This window comes from Plodia interpunctella, chromosome 4 (genome assembly GCF_027563975.2).
Source record: "Plodia interpunctella isolate USDA-ARS_2022_Savannah chromosome 4, ilPloInte3.2, whole genome shotgun sequence".
Lineage (NCBI taxonomy): Eukaryota > Metazoa > Arthropoda > Insecta > Lepidoptera > Pyralidae > Plodia > Plodia interpunctella.
In genome coordinates this window covers 10340021-10351137 of record NC_071297.1, presented here as the reverse complement: position 1 = coordinate 10351137, position 11117 = coordinate 10340021, and positions in this window count along the sequence as shown.

Sequence of the window (11117 nt, the reverse complement as noted above, 5' to 3'; positions counted from 1 at the left end):
TTGTTTTTAGTTTTTATTTTAACACGTCGAGCGCGGAGATAAGACAGACAATTGAACAACAACAGAATCGCAGCATATATATTATGACTGACTTATTTAATTCTCCTTTAGTAGTTACTATTCTAAGTTACACTACACAAGCAGTAATTTGGTTTTAACCTTTGAGTACAGAACTCTAAAAGCTTTATAAAAAGAACGTCTCTATAACTGATTGACTCATGAACTCAGTCGATTACATAAACGATGCAAGTCCAAACTTGGCTCGTCGACATCTCGACGAAGACATATAAGAAACTTTAAAACAGTCATTTAGTCGATGTCATCGCAAAACTTGGTATCTAAACTTGGCATCGTAACATTTTTATCTTGCAGCGTTTTCTGAAAAATGCAAACCCAATGCAGTTGCGACGAGTGCGGGAACACACGCTCTGGTAAATTACTGGAGCTCCCTTAGCAAAGTGTAGTGAATAAAATCGCTAATTAACTACATCTTTTTTTTGCGTTTTCCCGGTTCTATCACTCAGCTGTGTTGCCCGACACAATATTTTATATCTTATACGATAATTACAAAATAATTTGAAGTGGTTCTATTCTAAGGCGGAACCACAAGCCTATATCATATATGATGTAATAACCGATTTGTGGTTCCAAGCCTGTTATTATATTATAAAATGTTTAAGTAGTTATTATTATTCGTGTGTATTAGAAAATACTAGTATTTTTTGACGTTCACTCTAGAAGACCGAGCTTTTTTAGAATACAGTCAGTGAAATTGATGATATTGATATTTTATTTACTGATAAAAATGACCTTTTTCAAAACCAATTCACGAAATTACGGCTTTTACGGCTTACAATCTTCATAACAAATACGCGTTTATACTAAAGCAACAATCCAAGTCCACTTTGCCAAAGGGCTGGAGACAGTCGGGTAAACAAAGACAAACTTAGTTAAATTTTCCAGCGTTACGGTTCTATTCCGTTACAGATTTTTCTCAGAGAGCCTGCGTCTCACTGTGACCCATTTTTGAAATTAAACTGTATTTAAACTGTGAACAATATTTTAACTGTTCTTTTGTTTGTAAATTGTTCGTTTCAATTTTCGTTTCAGCTGAAAAAAGAAAAGTTATTAAACGAAAAGTCCTAGGTTCGAATCCTACCTGCCATACGAGTTTAATCAATCAGACTCATGATTCGATGGTACCTGTAAACAATAATTGTGCGGAAAAAGCGCTTTTTTACATGTTTTATTTTCACCTGTGTCGTGGTCTATCTGTCTGTAGTAATTAAATCATGAACACCATCGAGTTTGGGCTTGTTTAATTCGTTTTGACGAGTACTTTGATATTAAATGGTGACTAGGGTCTGATGATGGAGCTGGTAAATAAATAAATATATAGTCTACAAGTGGGGTAAAAATACATTTTTTTGTATGCATGTTTGTTTGTAACGCGATAACTTTCGAACCGTTGGTTTGATTTTGATGAAATTTTAAAAGGTGTGTAGGATCTGTCAATAGAATTTTTAAGATCGTAATCGACATAATCGGGCAATCGGCAATCGGGCGTCAAAATAGGTTAAGTCGTTATCGAAATATTGTAAAAAAAATATTGTGTACGCGAGTTCTAAATTTGCGGCGAACAACTAGTTTATTTAATTTTTGTAAAAAAATATTTCAAATAATCTTTAACCGAGTATATAACTCTTTTCTAATCCATTCACCGTCTGTTTTTTTACCCTTTCAGCATGTTTAGGTACCTCGCCGGCACGCACGTGCTATAAATTTATTCACGTCGTAATTGCATCAGCCGAGATAAATCTCATTCGCGTTGACTATTCCAGTAAGTGTTACTTGTAAATTAAAGTACAACTAACTATGGAAAAATTAAAACTAATTAAAAATAACAAACTACTTTAAAAAGGGGTAAGAATTGTATAAATAATTAATTACAAAAATTCCAGTCCCTGCAGTTCGTTGCCTTGAGGTAGCGTGCCTAGAAGGCTGACAGCATTGCCACGTTGAATGGCAAGTCTCTCGAGTCTCTCGAGATACATGCCTTTTGGTCACCTGTCACCCCAATCATATTGGTGGCGATCCCTTTATAATTTATAACCCTAAACACGGCCCCAAACATCTCAAATAATGTGAAAAATTACCAATATTGGCCGTGCAATATTTACGCCGTTTAACAAACTACCAAATTACTAATGACTGGGAGAGAAATGTATGTTTATAATTAAGAAACATCTACAGAAGAATTGTAACATAATTTTAATATCTACAATTATAGGTAGGTACGAACATAAAAACGTAGCCATACACAAAACGCAAAAGCTTTAACAAAATACAATGATTTTAATTTAAATCTGTACATTGTGGCTTTCCTTTTTTTTTTTTTGGTGGATTTGATTTTTGTATTGTATATATTTATTTCTTATAAGACGTATGTATACTTAAATAAATAAATTAACAATTTCAATTGTATTAAGAACTGTTATTATGACTTTACGTGGATGATTTGATTGGACGGTTGATATTTTTCGTCAATAAAATTATATAGAGTAGAAAATAGACGGTTAGCTACTTGTGGTTAAATAACTAAACAGTTCACGTGCGACAGGGCTCTGTTACTGGTCCCAACGAACGTATTTCATACACTTTATGGGCGGAATCAAGCGCGTCGCACCAAAATGGAACGCGACATTTTCTGATAGAAGTTTAGGCTGGTGAAAAGATTACATAACGTTAGTTATATTACTGCTTGGCGTGTGGTTCTGCCCTAGAAAAGAACCACTACATATTTAGATTTTGTATGAGACGACTAAAGGCAATGAGGCACATATCCAAGGCAGGTGACACAATAGACTGACGTCAGGCTGGCGCATTGTCAAAATGTTTTTACGCTGACCCCGGGCTTTGTGACTTCACAACCCCGCACGCAATCGAGAACATGCAGAAATGAGAGAATATAATCAAACTCACTTTCGCATTTATAATATTAGTTTAGGGTTTCGATCACAGATATAAGAATATAATGTAATGTTTGGATAGATTTGGATTTGCCAGCATTAAAATTTCATGTAATATGAAAAGATTTGTGTAAAAGTAATATGTTTTTAACCCCCGATGAGAGAAGAACGGGAGTTATAAGTTAAACGTGTCTGTGTATCTGTATGTCTGTCCGCATCTTAGTAGGCAAACGGCTTAACCAATTTGGATCTAGTTGTTTTTATTTGAAATTAATTTGCGCACCGACCCCAGGTAGCAAGTCTATTGAACGTATTTGTATGAAACATTTTTAAATTTTTGAAGTGAAAACTTCTTTAGCGGCTTTGTGCACTTTTTGTGATGGGTAAAAATGTTTAATTCGCATCAGGACACACGACCCTGATCGAAAATTCGTAAGACGTCAAAAGTGCACAACGTTAATATTCAAGTTTTCACTTCTGTCGGCGCTCTCCCGGAGTGCAACACGTTTTTTTATGTCATTGAATGAGTGTTTTGAGAATTATGTCTACATATTAATTCCGATTGTTATTCAGGACTCTCATAGTTTAAACTAAAATAGATTTCAGCTTTAACTTGGAGATAAATCTATTTGTTATTCATAAAGTCGCGACACCTGCGACTGATTAGCTGATAAATTAGTCGCGACGTGTCGCCGCGATACGGCATGTTTGCGGAGACTCTCGTTAGTGCGATTGTCGTGTTCCATTATTATGTTTTGTGCAGAAGTGCGTTTAATAGATGGCACAAGGTATTATAAGTTTTTACAATATAAATCTTTTAAAATAAATTATAGTAGTTTGATTTTTTTTGTATAAGCAATGATTTTTAGGGTTTCGTCTAAAAATGTAAAAAAAAATCGGAACCTTTATTTTGTTACCCTTTGTACTATAATGTTTTGGTAGTTTTTGGAAAAACTATTTTCAAAAACTGAAAGATAAACCCAAGTCCTAGTACGTAGCCTTGTACGAAGCCCGTAGACGTGTTCGTAGGTCGTAGCTTTGTTCGTAGCCCGTAGACGAGTTCGTAGTCCGTAGACGTCTTCGTAGCCCGTAGGTTTGTTCGTAGTTCGTAGACGTGTTTGTAGCCCGTAGCCCGTAGACGTGTTCGTAGCCCGTAGCCCGTAGACATGTTCGTAGCCCGTAGCTTTGTTCGTAGGCGCGTAGCTTATGTGACGTAGTAGATGTAACTTTTCGTAGCACATATACTAATGAGTTGTGAAATTAAAATCAGAAATCTTCACTAGTTTATAATTAAAAGTGATAATAATTAAAAATATTAAATAAGGAATTAAAAGTATTAATAGTAATATACTTTTCCTGTTTCCTTTTTTTTATATTAGAATAGTAATTCGATATTAGTTGCCCACTTTGAACAATGGAGAACAATTGTAGTGCTAGAAATAATAAAGGTAATATTTTCGTACAGTCATATGCCAAAATATTACCTTTATTTTGTTAAATCAATCTTCCATTAGTCATGGATCCATGTCACCCTCTAGAGAAATTCCAATGAGCCGACAATTGTACAGAAATTGAAATTGGTGTGTTAGTTGTGCAAACTATGTGTAATTGTGAAGCGGATCGATGGCGCAACCAGTCGTGCAACCAGTCGACACGTTGATTCTTGTTTATCTAGTGGCCTGGGTGAGCGCCGTAAGCGGCAAGGCAGCGCGACGTTACATCATGACGCTTTAACCATTTCATCGCGACATTTGGTTTCAGTTGAGGGCGTAACATAGTATATCGAACACATAGTGAATCGTATACATAGTGTATAAAGATTCATGCAGTACTCAAGTTACCAATTGATATGCGGTTTACTGTATTTTATAAGCTTAGTCATTATGATGAATATACTCATCGGAAATTGAGAGTCTCAGCAATTTAAACATTATTTGGGAGGGAACAGAACAGAATACAACAAATAGCAAACAGCGGCCTAGGTTATCATTGTAGTCTTAATCACACAGCAGTCGTGCAGCATTCTATCGCTCACCTAGGACGCCAGGTATGAATCCAATTACCCTATTACCATTCGGCTGATCATAATACATGTCATGTAATAATATTACAATTTATATTAATGTAATAAAGCAGGATTAGTTTATTGAAGTTTGTTGAAGAAAATACACAAATGAATTATGAAATCTATTATATAAATATTATGATTGTAGATAAGTAATAACAAAATATTACTAATTCATATATTTTTTGTGAATTATGTCTGTATTTTAATCTGTGGTATAGTGTTAGGTTAACTATGTCGTATGATAATATTAACAAGTGACAAAATTTAATACAAAAATTAAATCTTAATTTTTATACACTGATTAGTGACTTAGCTTCAGGTGGCTTCCAGACATATTTTTAAAGGTACCGTTATAAAATATTTGAAATATTCGCACTATGAATGCGCTCAAGAATGTTGTAATTAGTAGCGTGAGCTTCGCCGTATCTCTGAAAAATGCCTTGCGTTCTATACTCTATGGTTTAAATTAAAATGGCGGCCTGACATGTGAATTTAAAATAGTGGGCACCGTGTCTCGCATGATATAAAATAGGTAATAAAAAGATCTCATGATGAAACTGTAACGTACAGTGTCAGCGTTTGTATCGAGATTGAAATGTGAAATTGTATTTTGTTGTGTTTTATGCATGTTGAAATTTTTGTGGTTTTAATTTATGAGAATGTTTTCCGTTGTTCGTTATAATTGCAGACATGAAATGTGATTAATATTAGTAGGTACGTGTAGTGACAAAATTAAATCATACCTGTTAGTGTATTAATTACTATTGTATTTTAGCGGAACCTGGCGCTCAGCGACAGTGGATGAAATCGTGTGATTTTATTGTACGAATAATGATTATGACAAAAAAGGGAGGTTCATATGGCTTTTAAAGTTTAAACATAAATACTCTTTTTGCACAAAAAAAAAAATACAAAAAAAGAAAAATCGAATACAAACACATAATGTATTTCAATATGCGTACGATAATAAACTCTTTTAATTAACTTTCTTTTATTTAACTAGGTGCAAAACTAAACGTTATTCCCAGAAGTTCTGCTCTAAGCTGCGTTTTATTCGTGCTCTCAACAAACTGTCGAAAAGCTTGAAAATAATTGTGAAACTCGGCAAAACTGCGTCAAAATTGTGAGAAAAAAAAAACACTCATGTCACTAAAAGTGAGGCTCATAAATGTTGATTTTGTACTTATCTGGTCCGTAATCGTGGCTTTCGAGCAATTATATATAAAGAGACGTAACTCGTAATTAAATAAACGTGCCTTTTGCTCCTAAAATACTGGGCGTTTTGAGTCCGTTGCGGGAAAGCGGGTATACACCAAAGTGAATTAAGGTTTGAGATATTAAATTAAAGGTAATATATTCGTAGTTAAGATGTTTGCACGGAGTTTATTTTGTGAAGTTGAATGATTTCATGACTTGATGTTTAATAATAAAGCTGGATCGCCTAATTGGAGAGATTTAGCAGTAAGTTTTTTTTATTGCTTCTGCGTTGATCCGATCGTTGAATCGCAACCCAACTGAATAATGGTAACACTCCTCTGTTATATTCAGTAATATTTTCTTCACATATTACAAACTATTAAAAAAAAAAAAGAAACCAAAATCTGAAGCAGTTACCTCAAATTTTTGTTTTTGTTTCTTTTTTATTAAGTTTAAAAAATTAGATTAAAAAATTCAGTACACAAGTGGGAATCGAATTCACCACCTTGCCTCACGGGTATCATGTTCTCAACCACGATAGCTTATATAACCTGTCGATTATATTATTTGTTAAGTATGTCACACATTTCAAATAACGCCATTGTTTTATATTTTTAATGAGAATAAAAGCCTTTTGCCCAGAAATACTCGAGAAAAAAAAGAGCTAAATTTGAATAAAAATTTTAACAATATTTGAATAAAAATTACCCTCGCCGCTCACCACTTTGCACCGTCGTTTCTAATAAAATGGTTTGTGCTAATTGTGTAAAAGTGCAAGGCAAATGGAGTCATAACTTATATTCTAATTTAAAACAGTAACTGCTGTCAAAACACAGGTCTTCCATTACGGCATAATATTATGCGCGACACTGTGACAGATGTTTGCGCGCGCTCTGCAATAGGATCAGAAATAGAGGTTTTTGTTAAATTCAAAGTTATTTTTAAAACCTATACATATTTCTATAACATATTTGATCTTTTTTTTTTAGTTATTTATTTATAAAACGATTATTATTAGCGATTTAGTATCAATTTTTATATTTAAATTAATTTAGTATTTATTATTTAAATATAATAATATTTATAATTCATACATTAATTGAATTTGTATTAATATTTTTTAAATAAAACACAATATCATACGAGTATAATCGAAATAATTCCTGCACTGCAGAAATATAGACAATTTCGCGCGAACAAGCACTTAGAATAAATGTGGAATCACCAACAATGATTCAGAAGGGCGGTTGATAAACGCTGGCCCAGGCCCATACAAAATAATGATGTACAGATGAAGTTCTGTGAATCGTATCAGCGGCGGGCAAATGTTAATAACTTCAGCTGGATCGCAATGGACTTTCAATTGTTACGGTATTTTTTACTGTGCCTGTCAGCAACAGAGGGGTTAATACAGATTTGAATTTCACTTCTCACCATCGAATCGATTCGAAGTGAGACGCAGCGAACCAATCACAGTGCACCATTGTGACGCAATGTCAACCACAACGCAATGTGATTGGTACGCTGCGTCTCACATGGAATCGATTCGATAGGTTGGGGTGGTTTGTAATAGAGTCCTGTGTGACGTGAGGTCCGCGCCACTTGGCTGTGCAGGCCGAGCAAAGACTGTATGGAGAATGAAGCGAAATAGTGTTACCGGTGGAAGAAACTCGTGACAGACGGACATAGATGTGCCACAAGCCACTGGAAGTCAGAAGAAGTTATTATAAAGCTCTGGTACGAGTAACACTACTATTTTTTACCCTCAATCCTATAAATAAGGACTGAGAGCTCGAAGTAAACACTATAACTCGCTTATTTAGCTTTCACAATATCGAATTCCATCTTCCACAATTGTTTTGAAGTGTTAAGTCCGAAGCATTTATATCCGTAAAAAGTACAGAAGCGGGCCTCCAAAACAACATACGCATTTCACTATAATATAGTTTGACAAAAAAAGGAAATACAAATTTGATCAAAGAAATTAAAGGGATTTTTAATGTCCGTGTGGACTGAGGGCTTTTTGTGATGTGAAAAATGCTTGGGAGTGAACATTCCGAATGAATTGTGAAATTCGGGATTCGATTTTGTGAAAGCCAAATAAGCTAGTTACGTCGTTTTAAGTGGGGCCCTCAGTTCTCATAGTGTGGTCTGAGGGCCCATCTGTATGTAAAGTTTTTATGCCACAATCTAATTCTGTTCCCTAATTATTTTGAGTTCAAGATACGCTTGTGACCGCAAAGGCTTTGATGTAGTGTTATTGGCCTCCTCGCCAAATGAATGGCCACAGCCTAGATATGACAAACGACCAGTAATATAACACGCCGGATGATTTCTACAGGGTTAATACACGAATTATGAAGGTTAAGGGGTAGTTTAGCCTTTGTTTAGGTTACACTGGTGTCTGTGATAATATCTTTGCAAGATGCCGCAGATTGAAAATATTTCCTTTTAGTGATTTCTTTTGTTTTAAATAGCACTGTTTGGTTGAACGAGTATCTATTTCATAAAATGGGACGGCGGTATGTAGTAAGTTTTACTACATATCACAGATCATATTATACTTACAGTAGGACCAATATTGTTTGAATGAGTTTCTTTCGGTATGTCTTCTCATCAGTGGTCGTTCAGAAATGTCAATAGTTTGAAGCTTTTTGATAAATCATGTATTAATATTATAAATGCGAAAGTTTGTGAAGTTGTATGTGAATATGTATCGCTACTCTTTCACGCAAAATCTACTGAGCGGATTGCTATAAAATTTGGCATATAAGTAGTTAGAATATAACCTGGAATAACATATAGGGTGTTTGGAGAATGTGTGGACCTGTCAAGGTCCAATTTCTGAACCAATGCTTTAACTTTAGCATTTCTTAAAACAACAGTTTTTAATTTGGGCATGTTTAGTGTAACGCAATCGAAAGTAAGTACTCAGGTTTCGCGCAATTTCCTGGAATGTTATCATTAAAACTTTAGAAACAAGATCTACGGAGCATTTAGTGAAATTTATCAAGCTGAAAGTATATGCAAACAGGTACTTAAAAATTACCGTCTCGTTTTACTCAGTTCCCGGGAGTTACGGTTTCGGACCTAATTGTCTATGAAATCTCATTTTGTCTTTGACCCATGTGTTCTTCAACAAAGCGCGGACGAAAACTTGCCAATTGTACGGGCCAACGACTCGTACAATTCGCGAGCGTCAGCAAAGGCATACTTCGCGGCGCTCGCTTTACTAAATCAATCAGTTCACGTTCAATCTACGTGATCTCTGTATCATTATACAGCAGTTTTTCCGCTCTTTCCGGTCTATTTATCAGTGTTTCATAATTCTATCTTATTAGCAATAACTTTAGTGCTATTTGTATGAATAAACATTTGGAACTTTCAGTACAGTGTTCACATTGACTATCAATCAGACTATCATTCTATCAGTCAATAGTGTACAAATCGTACACCAATTACCTCAGTATTTTCGTAATCTTTGATACATTTGTGATTAATTAATTAGTAATTTATTTGTTAAACTAATACACTAGTTGTACCGTCTTCGCTTGGGTAAAACCATAATGAATTACATACCTAAACCTTTCTCAGGAATTATATTATCTATTTAGCCTTTTAGTTCCCGCGCGCCCCGATCGGATTGCGATCGTTTTGTTGATTAATTATTTTTATTATCTCCAAGATCGAAGGGTTAAAAGCAGTATAAAATCCGTCTGGTAGTTTTGGAGTTTATTGCATTCATACAGACGCTACAGAGGGACTTCTTTAATTATAATCTGAATATAAAAGAATAAGGATATTGAATATAGGATATTTATTAATAAAAAAAATATTTCTGTCTAGAATTATGCATCACGAAGCGAAGTAGGAATCTTCACCGCATCCTTTTCACGAGAGGTTTCACTAGAGGTATGGGTGCGACACTCAAGTTGTGAAGTTTGAAAGTGGTGAGTTACAGAATCGCGTAAGCTAAATGATATGTACCGTAACTTTGTGCAGCTTCACTTTGCCGGCTGATATTAGAGCACTCTTCATTACTCAGGATGGAGTGTTTGAATCAAACTTTTACATTTGTCGAGTTCTTGTCTCAGATAGGCACTAAACTATACATAACAATTTTTTTATCCTGCTAATATTACAAACGCGAAAGTTTGTTAGGATATATGTACTCTTTCACGCAAAATTTGGTACACAGGCAGAATATAACCTGGAATAGCATATGGGGTACTTTTTATCCCGAAATTCTCACGGGAGCGAGGCCTCGGCGCGCAGCTGGTATTGCAATATTTTCAGAGTGTCATATGTCGCGGACGGAAACGCGTGCAATAGCTAGTGATATATAAAGTATCTCATAGAATCTCAATTACACCAAGTAACAGTAATCTTTTAATCACGCCATAAAGTTCACTACAATCTGCGACATAAAGTAAATCCTTTTTGTTTAGTTAGCTCCAGTTTTATTGTTGAGATTCATCTAACTGCTAAGAAGTTGTAAAATGTTAATAAACGAATAGTTAGTTAATGCACAAGTTAATAGATTCATCCTCATAAGATATGTAATTGATTTATGATATTATTAAGTACGTTTTGTACATTTAGCTTTTTATTTATATATATATTATGTGTGAGAATTTTCAATAATTTTATTGGAAATACATATTTTATTTTATTTATTTATTAAAATTTTTGTCATTTTTAATAATAATGTAAATTCGTCCTCCTAATTTTTAATATATATATATATAAGACCTATATTTGTTAATTGACGTCCTTGGATAAAAGGCTGCGGCGAAGTTTGTTGCGCCGCTTCTTCTTCACTTGCGCTTTGGAAGCCGGCAGTAGACTTAGTTTAAGTAATTTTTTTGACGTCAATAAGTGAT